Raw genomic sequence first — 16,644 nt, forward strand, 5'->3', positions numbered from 1 at the left:
TGAAACCCAATCCCCAGTTTGATGGTAGGTGGAGGTGATGCCTTTGGGAGATGGTTAGGTCACCGTGATGTGATTAAAGACCCCAGAGAGTTCCCCTGTTCCCTCCACCATGTGAGGACATAGTGAAAAGACAGCCATCTGTGTACCAGGGAGCAGGCTCTCACCAGACACCAAATCTGCTGGCGCCTTGATCTTGAACTTCCCAGCTTCCAGAACTGTAAGAAATAAGTGTTTGTTCCTTAAGCTGCCCAGTCTGTGGTACTCTGGAGCCCAAGCAGACTAAGACAGCAGGTGTTCCTGGTGAGGCTCGTGTGGGCCGAGGCCTGATGGAGCAGCCTGGAGAGTATTCGCCCAAGGTGGGTGGACGCCTTGCAGTCGCCCAGTGACAGAGGAGGAAGGGCTGTGAACACGTCCTGTTCAGCTGCCGTATCTCTGACCCTGTGTTTCTGTCTCTCAGCGCTGTTGACATTTTGAGCCTAGTAATTATGTGTTGTGGGGGCTCGCTTGCGCATTGTAGGACATTTAACAGCACCCTAGCCTCTTCCCCAAATGTGACAACCAGAAATGTCTTCAGACATTTGCCAAATGTTCCCTGGGGGGGCAAAATTGCCCTGGTCGAAACACTTCTCAAACTCAATCTTTATGGTAATGTCAGTAGATGACTTCACTCTCCCTTATACAGAAATCTGAGGGTGATGGTTATAAGACATACCTGGGAGCTTGGGGTTTTGAAAGCACATTTGTTCCAGTTCCTTATAAAACTCCGCCTGACTGCTGAAGAGGAGAGGGATCAGGGCAGCCTCTCGCACTTGGTTGCAGCGAGCTTTGATCTGTTTTCTTATGGTTTGGAACCAGCCCCTGGCCTGGCTTGCTTTTCTAAGTAGGCGGAAGTGCCCTGTACAGCATGAGAGCAGATTGTTGGATTTTAATCCCTTTAGGTATGCCTGATTAATGCTCTGTGAAACACACTGTCACCTGGTTCATTCATTCTCAGACATTGACTGGGCTCTGACCGCATCCTGGGCATGATGCTTGGTGTCAGGGATGGAAGGGTGATCCCTGCAATCACCAGCTTTGTGTTACTGTTGGAGACAGAAAACAGGACAGTCACAACCAAAGCAGTAGCAGCAGACCCGAAGTGCACGCTCCGATGGGAGATAGTGGGATGAGAGAACCAACTCGATAACCCGAGATCTGAAGGGTGAGACGGTTCTAGCTCTGACTTTGGAGATGGGTGTGGGGTGTTCCAGGCAGAGCGAACAGCCAATGTAAAGGCCCTCAGCTGAGAAGGAGCTTGGTCTGTTTTAGAAACAGGCAGAGAGGTTCCTGGGGCTGGATTTGCAGGGAGATCTGCCACCCCTAATACTAACGTTGACCGCTGCACAATCCAGCCAATCACTCTGTGGACAGATTTCTGGGACAGTGAGGAAAACAAAGTGGACTCGAATGTGTCTAGAGATCCTCATGAATTCTTAGCATGACAAACCCTCGACACATTGTTGTGTGTATCGTTTCTTCCCAGGACTTTGAAACACACGTCGGTCGGCTCCGTAAGCAGGATCCAGCAGCAGCCTGAGGGACTGCCCCTTCCTGGAGTCCCTCCAGCCTGGGGCCCTGCCTTTCTCTCTGCTGCTTGGGCCTCCAGCCTCTCTGCCTCTGTCCCGGCCTGTTTAATGGGGCCCACCTGTGCCTGTGGGCCTTTCTTCCCCGCCCCACTCTGTGCTTTGCCCTCTTCCTAGCATTCGCCAGCTCAGTGCCCTGAATAGGACTTGGCCTTAAGAGAACCCTCTTCATAGTCCCACCCACACCTTTCTCCAGTGGTGAGGCCCTGAGCACCCCCATCTCCCTTTCTTTGGTGTGTTCCCCTAACTGCTCCAGAATGGATTCTTCTCCTATTTATCTCAGAGTTTGCTTGGAGCCTGGGCCTCTCTGTTATGCTGGATACATTTAAAGTGTGTGTGGACCCTGCACTCTGAGCTTGCCTGGAGCTATGCAAGCCCCGGGGATCCAGGGAAAATTAATCCACAATTCCTGCCTCTAGGAACTCATGGCCCCCTGGCCGAGGGGCTCGCAGCGGCCAGCATTTCCTGTACGAGGAGGCAGCCCAGTGGCACAGAGAGAGAAAGCTAGGATTTGTGGTTCAGAAGACCTGGGCTAGAATGCTGGTACCAGGAGGCGGAAGCTATGGAGTCTCGGTAAGTCCCTCAGCTCCCTGAGATGCGTACTTGTCTGAAGTGGCCGCCGGATACCTGACAGTCAGATCGGTGACATGGTTGCCAGCCCTTCTTCTCCAGGGGTGGGTTCCTCGGCATGTTCATCACCCTTGGAGACTCGGGAGCAGCCCGCTTTCCTCTCGTCCCCGTGTCTTACTAGCGTGCCCTGGGCGGAGAGTGCTTCTCCGTGTCTTCAGTTTTCCTGGTACCCTGGCACAGGAGAGGAATGTAAGCCTGGGCATGTGGGTGTTGATCCAAATCCAGGCTTCGCAACTCGCTGGCGTGTGATTTCAGACAGGTGGCTCAGGCTTTGCTGGGCGTCCCTGTGAAGATAATGGCTCCTCCGCAGGGTGGGTGAGGAGCAAGGAGGTAGGCTCAGCCCAGGGCCTGGCACTCAGGAGTCATCTCCACCCCTCAGTTCCTCTGTCCCCCACTCCCCACTCCCCTCCTGAATGAATTCAGGACAAGATCACTCGAGGACGCATATCCTTTGTCTCCCTGAGAGAGCCCCCTCTTCCCCACTTCGTGTAATTGTCAGCAACAAAGTTGGAAAATAAGGACGTCTGAAGCAGCTCTCAGCACTGCAACATCTGCACCAGACAAAACTCGAAAAGCCCTCAATCCCCAGTCATGAATGCACTATAAAAACAATGTGGCAGAAATGAAAATTGTTCCATCATAATATTTCACATTTCTTTCTGACAAAAGCCAAGCCGCCCTCATGAATACACATTTCCCAGCATCTTATGCATTATGCATCAGCCTATAGAAGGGGACCTGGGAATTGCCAGTCCCTAGTAAAGGGCCTTTGAAAGTGCCTATTTTGTAAACAGATGGAGTCCAGGCCTAGCACTTGGGCTCTTTAGGTAATTTAAGACTGACTGGCTGCCCGTGTGGGGACCAGCTCTTCTCAGGCCCGTAAATGGCAGAAGAGTCTCCAACGTTCATTGTTTGGAGGGGGTGCTTCAGTGTTTGGTATTCTAATCTTTAATTTCATAGTATCCAAGATGGCCATTTGGAAGGACAGGGACAATCCCTGCCAGAGCCAGAGCCAAATGTTGCTGGAAAGCCGGATGAGCCCGCCAAGGCTGGCCGGCCAGCTGGGCAGGCAGGCAGGCAAATGAGTTAGGACTTCTGACTCCCAAGGGCCTCTGATGGTCCTGAGCCTCGTGATAGGAGATACTGACCGGGAGAGAGGACAAGGAAGCTTAGTCACAGACAGGCTGGCCCGCCTCAGTGGCCTTGCAGGAGGCATTTATATTTACTCAAGGTAGGGAAATTAAAAGCGTGTATTAAGTGTGCATTATTGTCAGTCGGAGGGCTCTTGAAGATCATTAACTAGCCCCCGTGTTTCAAGGATGGGAGACTGAGGCCAGACATTTTAAATGACATGTTCAAGGTCACAGTGGTTTCTAAGCAGCAGGTCCAGGACTGCTGGAAGCCAGTCATCTTTTCCTGAAACTCCCACTGTCTCAATCATGAATTGGCAGCTATTGAAAAGACCAGAGGCAAAATTGTTACTGATTGCTACGATTTGAGCAAAGGGCATACTGGGATCCTTATCGTAGCCCTGGAAAAGAGTGTAACGCAGGGCCGTTTTGTGTAATTTGCAATCTGTCCTCTAAGGCAGCCTTATTTTAAGTGGTGACCAATATGTGATAGATATCTACTCATGTGCATTATAGTTTTTGCAGTAACCAGTGGTGATTGATTCCTTGCTACATGTATTTATTTCATAAAAATATTCAGCTCACAATAGGGTGTACTGCAAATGGGTTTGAATTGAGGAACAAAAATTCTCAATTCCAGCGTTGGGCATGCTCTGTTCTTCTCTTTTTTTGCACCTCAAATAGTTACCCGTGAAATGCGGGGCTCTGGAGGGAGGGTCTCTGGGCGGCATCCCAGCTGAACCGTCCCACCTGCCAGCGGGTGGGATACAGGCACCGCGATAGGGCCGTGATGAAGTCAGGGAGGAGAGGGGCCACCTCACACTGTACTGCAATGCATTTGCAGTCCTGGGCCTCTTGATGAAGGGTGGGGAAGTCCAGGGACCTTCCTCATCAGTGTTCCCGGTGCCCGGTGTTCACCAGCTGTAGGGCCCACTTGCTGATTGGTGCAGTTTGACTAATGAAAGTGACAGCCGAAGGCTGATTAAGATGATGAGGCAACTTGTTACTCCTCGCAGACACCTGGAAGAATCTCCTTAGGCGAGGGTTGCTTCCCCATCCTCCACTGACCCAGGGGACAAGCTGACATGGGAGGTGGCTGGAGGGGGGACATCATCAAGTCACCTGAAAGCCCACCCATGACTGTTGAAGCCTAGAACAAATGGTACTCAAACTGCTGTTCGGTTTTCATTAAAACGCTCCCCCAAGCCTGGAGGTTCTGATTCAGGAGAGACGTGTGTACATGTGACCGCCCACCATCGAGTCTCGTAGATGTTTGGATCACCGAACATAATGCTGTACTCAGAAGAAGGAGATACAGTGGATGTTTCCCTACAGCCTCCAGTGAAAAAGACAGAGACATACCAGCGGAGAATACAAAAATCCCTACCACAGTGGTTTAACAGGGCCAAACCAAGAGAAAAGCACCCCATTAGAATGGAAGAGCCCCGTTTCAGAACAATGTGTGCCAGGACTCGTGCTCAGCCATCCAAGGTTCCTGGGAGGGTTTCGTGTCTGCTTGAACCCTGTGCCCACACACGTTGGCCTCAGTGGAGCAGCTGTGCCTGAGAGAAGCAAACTTTCTACCTACAAATCACGAAGCTAAGAGTGAGCTTGAGCAGTTAATGGTCATCTTAATTAACCCACAGAACTTTACGCATGGCCAGTATTTGGCCAACCTTTTGATCCCAGACAGAAACCTATCAGCTGGTTGAGAGAATGAAAAGACAAATTCTGATGAATGTTTTTAGCTTGGTGGGTAGAAAAGTTGGCACGTTCAATGACTCTAAGAGTGATCTTTTTGCCACTAGCAATATTACATTAAACTGGGGAAACAGCACTCCCTTGAATGCAAGCTGAGCGAGTGCCCTGAAAAAAATGGCTTGAAATCACGTGTGTCCGGGGCTCATCGAGACTGGAAGAGATAGAACTAACATTCGTGCTTTAGGAGGAAGATGTCTTCTCCAGATGAGTACTTTTTATGCTTATTTTGAGTCAGGAACTAATTTGAGAATCTGGTGACCACTGTGGAGTCTCCTGGAATGATGCGTGTGGCACATGCAGGGAGCACGTGACGTTTCTCAGGGGCTCGTGGATTTCTGAGGTGTCCATCTGTGCATCCCAGCCATGAACCCCTGCTCCTCGGGGGCCGGATGGTCAGGTGCACAGGTTTCCAGCTGTACACGTGACACATCTTATTGGAATCACCTCCGACATTTTTCATAAAACACAGATTCCCCACATGATATGAGTGTGTTACTGCAGCCTTCCAGGAAGGAAGAACTAAAGTGGGGCTGAGACATGGGGGTTTTGGAAAAATATCCCAATGCTTCTCTTGCCCCTCCCCCCGTCCTTCGCCCCACCCATGAGCAGGAGTGGATAGGTCAAGAGGAGAGGGAGCAACGGGTCTCTCCATTGCTAGAAATATGTCTGATATCGAGACATATGGAACAGAGGTGGACCTGGTCTCAAGTCCAAGCATCTCACATCACCAGCCTTATGATCCGGCTCATGGACCTTCTCCTCGCCAACCACCGTTTTCCCACCCGTAAATCATTGTTGGGAAAACAGAGCCGAAGGGCAAGGAGTTTATGGCACAACTGTAATTCCCCCTCTTTATTTCAAGGAAAAATTAAGGTACAAAGTGGAAGATTTCATTATGGGGTCTTCTGAAGGAAATGCCAGACATCGGACACACTGTCACATTTCACGCTCGGTACAAAGCGTAGTCCATGATGGGAATTCTCCGTGTTGTTCCTAAGGGTCTGAGGTGTTGGAAAAGCATTGCATTTCGTGAAATCTGCTGTAAGGGAATATATCACTTATTAAGGCATCAAGGAGATTTTTTCACAGTGAAGGTTATGAGCGAGTGAATATTGCCAGTATAAATGGTAGTATTTCACCATATGGTGGCTTTTTCTGCTTCAGCTTGCTTCCAAGGGCATTCTGAGTCTTCAAAAAAAAAAAAAAACATAAAAATGTGGGTGATGTTGTGAAAAGCCTTCTTTTTTATTGGAGTGGGAGGATCCAGGCGGGCAGGTGCTACAGGGCTCCGAGCTCTGACATAACAAGGGGTGTCCCACTTGCACACAGACCTGAAGGCGAGTCTCTTGGGCACTCAATTTCCCTGAGTCTCAGTTTCCCATCTCTACCACGGAAACGATTTTGTCATCACAGGGCGCTTATGAGTCTTTATTAGATAAGCACCTGCACACAAAGTATTAGGTGTTGAACAAAAGGTAGTTACCTCGGTGTCGGCGGTAGTGGCAGTTCTAGGAGACTTCTAGTCGTGACCAAAGGAGACTCAGAGGTTTCAGCTGGGCAAACCAAGTTCATAGCACGTATTGAAGCCTCATGTTGTAAAATAGGGGAACAGAGCCTAGGGGGACGCGCGTGACGGAAGTGGGAACAAACAGGGAGGGGGTCGGAGCTGGAGTGAAACGCAGGGTCCAGGCTGAGCTCAGGCCCTCAGCTTCCCTCTGCCCCAGTCCCGCTCACCTGCAAAAGAGATGCCTTTCGCCTACAGTGACCAGTTCATCCTGCCTCATCCAGGGGTTTTCCAGGCAAACGGAAAGTCCATTGTACCTGGAAACCGCTGAGTTCCTGGGGACTTGAGATGGTTGGTCACGCTCCCCCCTCGTGCATTCTCCAGCCCATAAGCACGAGGCCCGGCCTGTTCAGGTGGCTGTGGGTGGTTCTTTCGTGCCCCCTCACTCGGTATTCGTGCGATCGGTCTTTCGTTACATCAGCTTTAGCTTCAGCTTAAAATTTGGATTCCTGCTGAGAATATATGGGACACTGTCTAGTTCACTATATCAACAGCACGAAGAAAAATCCTGGCACAGAGTAAGATGCTCAATAGTATATGCTGAATGGGGAGCTTGCCCAGAGTTCCAGTTTGCACGGTCAGGGTTTCGAGGTCCCGCTTGAATCAAACCAGCTTCTCCTTCACTAAATCAAATCACACTGCCCAGCCCTACTCCAGTCTGAATGGGCAATTCACAACTGCATAATCCTCATGCTAATCTTTGCTGCTTCCCTGAAATTCTTTCTGGATGCCCAGGCCGCCTTGTTGGTACAGGGCACACAATATTATCAATTTCCTCTTCCTCTTGCAAGTTCAGCAAACCTCGAATCAAAGTCCATTTCAAGTCACGAGAGGAACAGTGGTCAAGGTACCAATATCATGTTTTACGTATTCTTTACCGTGTCCTCATACATCTTTATTAGTTGAGACATTTCAATACGTAGGTAACCACAGTCCGTCTTTTACCCTGATTCTCATCCTTGTAAGGAGCACATGGATTCTTTGTCGGGAGATGGCAACAAACCATGATTCATTCTTTGGAATACAGGGTCACCTTGACTCTAGTTTTTAGGCCTTTGGGAGAGGACAAGATGACACCCCCTTTGCTTCCATTTCCCGTTTTTAGAGAGGTCTTTTACACTGATGGTTCATCCACTAAGATGCTCTCAACGTTGAAAGTTGCAAAAGAGGAAATACAAACTTGCAGAAGGGCGCGATTGCTGCCCCTCCAGTGATGAATGACAGGCAGCCACGTATTCCATCAAGATCTACAGAAGCCGTCCTCACGGTGTCAGGAGATAGGTTTTGACTCAGACACACCTGAATTTAGTTCTCAGTCATACAGTTGATTAGATCCGTGATTTTATTATTGTTTTTTCATTATTGTTATCATCATCACAACTGGTGCCCCTCAAAGTGGGGCCGTTGCCAATTTGGTCAAGACAACTGTTCATTGAACAACATGGTATACTTGCATTCCACCCATAAAAGGCCCCTTGTGTTCCTCTGTCTCGGTGATGATCCCAGTGCTCTGCATCCATTTCCTAAAGCTCTGTTGATGGGTGCGGTCCCCAGTTGAAAACTCCTCCAGGCACTTCAGAGAGAAAAGGTAATGGAAAGTAGATGTAATAGCAGCTGTAGAATACGGAGCTCTGAGAATTCTGAGCCAGTGAAAAGGTGATCTTGCTTGTCCTCTTTCACTTAAAACCATACTCCTACCGATGTTTAGAACAACCTCACAGCTCATTGGCTCATGTCTAAGCTCTTAAAGACTCGATCAGTTTACTCACTTTCCCAGGGGGCCAAACTTGTATTTTCCTTTTTGCATACCTCTTGCTTTTGCTTGAAATAGCCTCCTCTACCTGGAATGTCCTCTCTACCCTTCCAAACGCAACTCCTCATCCAAGGTTTAGCACACAAGTCCTCTCTCCAGGGATCCTCTCACTGTATTTGTTTTGTGCCCGGCAGCTACTTTTCTGTATATGTATTTGGTACCTCTCCACCCAAACTGGAAGCTATTTGAGATCAGGGACTCTGCTACCCTCTCTGGCACCTTTTCCTCACGGAGCCAAGAGTGGTGTCTGTTTCTCCCGGTTTGCGGTACGGAAAGACGCACTCCCTGAGGTGGCTGTGTCTTGCCTTCCTACATAGCTTTATTGAAATTTCCAGCACATAGTAGAGCCTGAGAAAAGGTACTTGTTTTAACACAGCTACTGGGCAGAGGTCATTGCTTTAGATGAATTTTCTTTTCTTTCTTTTTTAAATGAACTTAATCATTTTTAATATCTTTTCCAGAGCAGAATACATTAAATGACCCTGACTTGGCTGAAAGCCTTCTCTCCAGAGTGCTTTGGGAGGATTAGAGGAAGTTCTTTTACAGCCTCTTAGCATGACTGGCTGCCTTTTCCTTTCTCTGGGTTATCAGAGTGAGATTTGATCCTAATTAACAAAGGGGGAGAGCCCTGAGCCTTGCAGTTTCTGTTCACTGGGAGGGGCTGGATTCTTTGGAGAAAGGAGGCTGGTATTTTCAGTGATTTCAGCTGATGTTTGAACATGGGAGTGATACAGTCGCTGATAAGGCAGCTCCCAGAAAGCAAAGCGGACCCCAGAGAAAGCATGAGGGGCAGGAGAGAACAGCAATCATCACGAGAGTTTGCCTGGCAGTGGAGACCATCTCTAGCACTGATGGAGTCAGAACTCAAGCCGTACGCTACAAATTAAAAGTCAGGAACAACATTTTTTGTATTGCACAAAGATGATGATGATGATGATTTTTTAAAAAGGACGAATTAAACAGAGGTATAATGAGAATTGATTCAAAGAATTGGTTCACACAGGGTCATATGAAAAGAAAGGGCTGTATAGATGGCTTCCACTGGATCGAACAGAGAGAGCCTCTGGCTTATATTTGTTCTTTTGTTATTTCTGCTTTAGGCTGTGATTTAATCTCTCCCAAAAGAACAAGGAATAAGAGAAAGACATACCCTTGCTTTTCTTCTTTCTCTCCATGACAACTAATAAAGTGTTGGTCATTAAGTAGTGGTTTAGAATTTTAGAGGAGGACCCACCTGTTGGGGACCCTTCTTAGTGTCAAAATTAATTGACTGAGAGGACGAGGGTGACTGAGCTTTCTCCAGTTGGGCGATTGGTAAATCCTTTTATCCATGCTCTGCAGACTCAGAGGCAGGAAGCAGACCCCTATTATTCCATCCTTGGGGATGAAATGCCATTGAGAGACCTCAGAGAAGCAAGCAGAGGGAGAACTTGTCCAAAAATAGCACAGGCAACTGTATTCTTAAGCTTTGCCAATTGCATCACTGGTTCAAGCCCACATCTTTCTCAGAACATGGCATTAAAATATTCTGCTCAGCTGCTCTGCGCTCCAGAAATACAATAAGTAGCAGTGTATATCCTATTTTTAAAGGATCATTGGGCTTCATTAAGCAAAGAGAGGCTTCTCTTTAACATGGTTTTGAGGATTCACTGTCTAAACAGAGGGCTCGGATGTTGACATCCTGGCAGAAGTGTGTATTAATGGGCGTGGCTGTTTCTGGTGCTGCCATTCCTTTCCTGGGCATCCTCGAGTCAGTTATTTTAATCACTCTGTCCTCACTTTCTCATCTCTATGTACAGTGAGGATAAAAAAAAAATTGCCTCCCTGTTTATTATGAGGACAAAATGCAATGAGTCAGCTGCATAGCCATTGCAAAGTACTCCGGTTCTTCATTCATTAATTCAGTGAGAAACGCTACTGTCAGAGGTGTTTTGGATGGATATTGTCATTTCAGTCTCTCTCAGTTTCTCTCCATTATTAGGATCTAACGAGGTTTAACAATTAAACGTGAGGCTGAGGTTAAAGCGCTTTGGTTCACTTTCACCCACACACCGTCATTACCGTCCAACTCTTCGTGGGATAAGGAAGTAGATAGCATTCTCTTTTCATGGAGAGGAGGGACAGGGCCTGGGTCAGTGGAGAATTTTTGCAGTCAGACTGATTCAGATTCCAGATCTGCTGCTTACCAGCTACATTGAGGCAAGTAGCTTACTTATGCAGAGCCTCGTTTCCATCATTTGTACGGAGGGGCAATAAAATCTATCTTAGAAGATTCTTGTGAAGCTAAATGAAATAGTACCTAGACTGTGACTTGCTGTGACTGGCACAGAGTGGGCACACACAGCAGGGCTCCCTCAGCAGGAAAAGATGCTGTTGAGGTGGTGGTCTCAGGTCACCTGCCTGCCTCGCGGTTCTTTTCTTCTCCCCCAGGCGCTGTCCGCCTGCACTCCCACCTCCCCAAGACTGCCTTCTCCCCTGTCTGTCACCCACACGCCCTCTCGGGGAGGCGCAGTTAAGTCCCTTGTCCTTCGTGGTGGGTGGGGCTGGGCGGTCCCCCTTCCCAGGTGGAAATGCCTTGCATCTCTTTTGATTTTGTGGGATCAAAACTTTGTTCTTTATGAGAGGAGTTTTAAACTTCTGGAGTCCTTGAAACTTTTTTATTGGAATATATAGAAAAGTATATAACATCGTCAATGTATAGCCTATCGCATTTTTGCAAAATTAAGAAATCTGTGTCATTAACACTCAGCTTAACAGACAGGTTGTTACCAGCACCCTAGAAGCCACCCCTCCATGTTGTCCTTTCTAGTCACCCCCCTCCCCAGAGTAATCTCTGTAGGCTACTTTCGCCTTCTTTTGGACTTTATATAAATGCTATCGTATAAAACATATTCTTTATTTGCAAGAACCATCAGTGTTGTGTGTAGTTGTAGATTGTCTTTTCTTAACTGCTATGTAATATTCCATTGGGTACATACACCACAGCTTACATGTTCGTTCTACTCTGGATGGACATTTGGTTTCCTTTACCATCCCGTGCTGTCAGCTTTCTGTGATGGTCATGGAGCCTTTAAAGGCCTCACCTGCCCACCCGGAAACTCAGGGCAGCCATTGAGTAAGGACTTCAGGGCAGTTATGGAAGTGAGACTTTTTATAAACTTTAGAACCTCACCATCCCCCAGTGACAACCCAGCAAGGGTCTCCCAGTTGTACACATGATCAAACCATGCCTGGAAAAGTTTAGATATATGCCTGAGGCAATAGATCTAATAAATGCAGAACTGAGATTCTAATTCAGCTTTTAACTTCTCTAAAGATTCTACCTCTTTCACAAAATCGTACCACCTCTTTGCAAGAATTGATGAAAAGCTTACTTTAACTGGGGGTTAAGGGGAAATAATTTTGTTCCCAAGTGTCTGTAAGAGTCCTGGCGGGTCACTGCTGTCCTGAGTTGGCCACCATCTCCTCACCTTTAAGAAGAAAGCAGTAGAATTCATTGGAATTTTGACTCTTCCACTGATTAGCTGTGTGACTTTGGGCAAGTTACTTGCCCTTTCTGTGCCTATGTACCCATCCATGAAATGAGAGTAGTAAAAGTTGCTACCTCAGAAAGCTGCTGTGAGGATTAAATAGAAAATATATGTAAAGCACTTTGTAGAGTGCCAGGCACCAAGTTGATATTTCTTGGGCACTTACTATTATAATAAAATTCAAACCCTTTGGCAGGGCTGACATTCTGAGAGCTAGGTACTGTCATTTCAGCCAGCACTGTGAATCAAAGATCTTCACCAGCTCCTAAATAAATGTTACATGGCTGCTACCACTGCTTCTCTTTTTGGAGATGTCTATTAAAATTATGATTCAATTGTCAGAAACAAAATATTCTTAAGATGTCTTCAACCATACCCTCAAATTATATGACAGTGCCTGGCTTTAATACCCATCTAAATAGTTATACTGTTGACAGGTTTCGGGAGCTGTGTTTGCTCTTCCATTCCTCTCATTAACTTATGTAGCAACATCATAACTCTCTGGAAGGATTTTAAAAAAATATGTTAGCATATTCCATCTGAATTCATTTCATATAGCGTCTGTGTCAGAGCATTTGCATTTGAATGAGATGCTTTGACATTCGCTCATTAACATCGGAGCACTGCAGGAGCCGGTGACCGATTTAGAGTTCAGGTTCAAGAGTTTGAGGCAAGAGAGGGAAGGAAGAAAGTTTGGAGGCTCAGTCCATTTGCGATTTCATTGTCGTAGCCTGACATATAATCTTGATCTTTATCAGGCTGGGGTCTGGAACCACAGTTCTCTCTCTCGCCTGCAAGCCCCATATCCCACCCATCCACTCCATGTACGCAGTGTTCTAGCCGCACTGACGTGGTTTTTCATTAGTATCTTCAAGTCTTTGTACATAGAAGCTGCTCTCTCTTCTTTTTTTTTTTGTTAGGGCTGTGCTTGGCAAGTCGTAGAGATGCCATTGAACGTCAGCGTTTTTCTGAACCTTGCTCAGCTCCTCCAGGCAGATTTAGCCACCGGATCTCATATCTGGAATGGTCCGTGTCCCATGTTGCATGTCTCTTTTATGTGGGACTGTGAGGCTTGAGAAGGCCTGGAGTAGAGCTATATTGTCTTCATTGTTCCAGCCCCAGTGATCAATATAAAGTAACAGGTGCTCAATAAATGTTTATCAAATGGATGAATGTAGAAAAAATAGGATGAGACACAGTGAGACATGTTCTGAGCTGCTCTCTCCAAGGGACCTAAGGTGTTTAAACTGCTCCTAAATGTCAATAACAGGCTGACAATATTTCTTCACCAGGAAATGTCAGTTCTACTTGACAAGACTCAGGCTCAGAGTGGGCCCTGGAGTTCCATCTGAATTATGTATCCCTCAAATCACAAGCTTTGGAAAGGGGCTGAGCGCGTCCTCACAGCCACCTGGCTGCCCGTGCCTTCTTAGGTGATCTCATTATGGGACACACACACTTGGAGGCAATTAGCATCAGTGCCGAGCTGCAGCTCCTATTAATGTCTCCTGAACTGGGAAGACATGGGTCTCAGCAGCTGAAGCCTGGGGGGTGACGTAGTACCTACTGAAGGCGCTGCATGCGGGAGTAGTGGTCAGCACTGTCAGCTCCCAAGGGACCTGTAATGACCTTGTAGCGACCCTACACATACACTCAGTAAAGTGCAGTGAGGTGATTAAGGGGACAGACTCTGAAATCAGACCGCATAGGTTTTGGTCTCAGCTCAATCATCTGAGTGACCTTGTGTAAGTCCCCCAACCTTTCTAAAACCCAGTTTCCTCATCTTTAAAATGGCAAGTTAAGTGTAGCTATGGCGTAGGGCTGTTGCGTGTTCCCTTATAGAGTGACCTTCATATGTGTCATAGGTTCTATGACACATAGCAAATGTGACTCTATAGAGGTAACCATCGCTAGCTCTTAATACAAATAATTCACATGCAAAATTCCCTTTGAGTCTCCCTCAGATCCGATCTCATATAGTTGTGCCCAGTGTGACTAAATGTCACAGCCAAGGCCATAGAACTCCTGTCTGTTGTGTGTTGTTGGATACTTGCAGGCAGCCCAAGACACTCCCGACCCCTTTTCCTATTCCCACATCCATTCTCATTCCTGACCTCATCCATCTAGGTCTGCATTGGGTCCCTCAACCCTGAACCTATTTCTAGTCCTTGAGATTTTTTGTAGGAACTGTGGCTTCTACTATGCTTACTGATTTATTCTCTCACCTCTGGCTCTTCGTTTTATGCCTTGTGCATTTTCTTTAAAGGAACTCTTTTTTTTTTTTTCAATTCAAACTCACAGCCTTTTGGGAAGGCAAACATCAGGGGATCTGAATTCCAATAGGCCTGAATTTGAATTCTGAATCTTTCCTTTCCCAATATGCCCAATAGTCATGTATATAACACCCAGGGCTTCCGTCTATCCAGCTGAGAAACCCGTTTGTTCTGCAGGGACTTATCAAACACCCACTGTATTCTATCTAGGTCCTCTCATCTGCCTTGAGTAGAGAGCAGGAGCAAAAACAGACAAAAAGCCCTGCACTCATGGAATTTACGTTCTAGTAGTAGAGGATATGGATAACACACGAGATTAGTGAGTGAATTAAGCAGTATGTTACAAGTGATAAAAGTTACAAGTCAAAATAAGTCCCAGTAATAGGAGTGACGATGTCCTCTTTGTAAGATCATCATGAAGCTTCGTGAGAATGTGCTTCCTGCCTGGCCCTGGGCCCGCCCAGAGTAAGTGCTCAGTCAGCGGCAGCCATGATGATAAAGGGCTGGGGGAAGAGGGAGGAGGCTGGTGAAAACTTTCCCCTGACCTCTTCTAGAACGGCCAGCCCAGCACTCCCTTTCCCCTGCTGTATGATGCGGAAGGATCCAGAATGCTGGAGGTACTTGTGGTGCAATCCAATCTAAGACCCACGGAGCCAATTGAGATGAATTGTGAGCCTTTATTAGCTGGCTGGTGACTGACTCTCTACCATGCAGGGTCAGAGGGGATCAGCCCTGAGCCTCCAGAGAGGGGAGCTTATAAAGCCTAAAACCACATCAAACAAGCAAGCAGGTTTACAGAAGCAGAAGTTGGCCATTAGCATATCTTTGCACAGGATGCCTCCTAGAACTACACCCTGGTTAACATTAAACAAGCAAGCAGATTATAGAAGCAGAAGTTGGCCATTTGAAAATTTTCCACCCTTAACATACTAGGTCCAGTCTTCTGTACTTGGACCTTCTCTGTCCAGTCCCGTCTCCAGCTACTCACTGTAACACTGAAGGTTTGGAGTTCCTTGCCCTTGACAGGACCTGATAATTTATACTCACAATAGACATTCGTCTTTGGCTTTCTGGCATCTGAGTACCCAGTCTGTTGTGGGGTTGGGTGGGGGTGGCCAGGCAGGACTTCTCCTTCCACTATGGGAACCCTAAGGAGACAGATGGCTTTCTTCTGGGACCTTGACTGTTACAGAGTAGCCTGAGCAGGGTCACCCGGAGACTCCAGTGTGGGATGTTGAATCTGGGATGAGTGACAAAGAACAAGGATTCATCTCAGTGGTTGCCGGCATCTGGAGGCCATTGTGCTGGTTGTGCTGTACAGTTCAGTGTGGGCGGGGTCACTAGTGCTTGTGGTCGACCACAAAGACCCTGGTACCTGGATGGCTGTGGTTCTCGGGGACCAGCCTGCTTTATTTCTGCCCACTGTCTGAGCCTTCTCGCCTGCATGTTCAATAACTCTGTGAGCTGATTCACATCTTCTAGTAAATTATCTTTTTGCCAAAGTTACCAAAGTTGGCTTATATCGTATTCAACCAAACCTCCAGTGAGTTCATGCTCATCCCCCACGGCAGTGGCCCCCAACCTCACTGCCCCATGGAGTCACCCAGGAAGCTTTTCTTTATCCTCCCGCTCAGGCCACAGCCCATGGCAGTTAACTCAGACCTCTGAGGGACGTCCAGGAGGCTGTGTTCGCTACGGATCTTGCAGGTGTGTCATGCTAGAGTCAGGTTTGAGGGCAAATGCTCTACCTGGCCACACACTTTCTTTTCATCACCAGGTCTCGCACTGCGATCCAGGTTGAGCTCAGATCAGCCTCTGAGAAGCTGCCTCCCCGCTCCCCCTGCCCTCCTCACTCTCCCTGGATTGGGCTAAGCCAGCGGTTCTCAGTCTTGACTCTCCGTTTGTACATTCTGGGGAGTTAAAAAAAAAAAAAACCTGCAGCCTGGACCCTACCCTCAGAAATCTTGATACAAATGATCTAGACTATAGCTTGGGCCTTTTTTCCTATCTCTCAAATGCCCCATACACCTCACATAAAATATATAAATATATATGTGTGTCAGTCTCACTGGGCTGAAAGCAAGGTGTCAGCAAGGCCACACCCCTTCTGGAGGCTCTATAGGAGAATCCGTTCCTCGCCTTCCTGGGCTTCTGGCCATTTCCTCCACATACAAGCCAGCAGCATAGCATCTTACTTCAGTTTTCACATCACTTTATTCTTTTGTTTCTGCACTCAAATCTCTTCTTCCTTTCTCTTATAAGGACACTTATGATTTCATTAAGGACCCACCTGAATAGTCCAAGACTTCCTTCCTATTTTA

General features: G+C 47.3%; 1 long non-coding RNA gene across 4 annotated transcripts in view; it reads left to right on the forward strand.

Annotated features, from left to right (window-relative positions):
- LOC107519736 overlaps positions 1–16,644 on the forward strand; it is a 399,180-nt gene that overhangs the window by 264,768 nt on the left and 117,768 nt on the right. For all 4 annotated transcript variants that reach the window (XR_004954244.1, XR_004954245.1, XR_004954247.1 and 1 more), the window contains exon 4: positions 2,042–2,195. This is a non-coding gene — a long non-coding RNA (uncharacterized LOC107519736). The remainder of the gene's footprint in view (positions 1–2,041; positions 2,196–16,644) is intronic.

Source organism: Rousettus aegyptiacus, unplaced genomic scaffold, assembly GCF_014176215.1.
Source record: "Rousettus aegyptiacus isolate mRouAeg1 unplaced genomic scaffold, mRouAeg1.p scaffold_m13_p_14, whole genome shotgun sequence".
Lineage (NCBI taxonomy): Eukaryota > Metazoa > Chordata > Mammalia > Chiroptera > Pteropodidae > Rousettus > Rousettus aegyptiacus.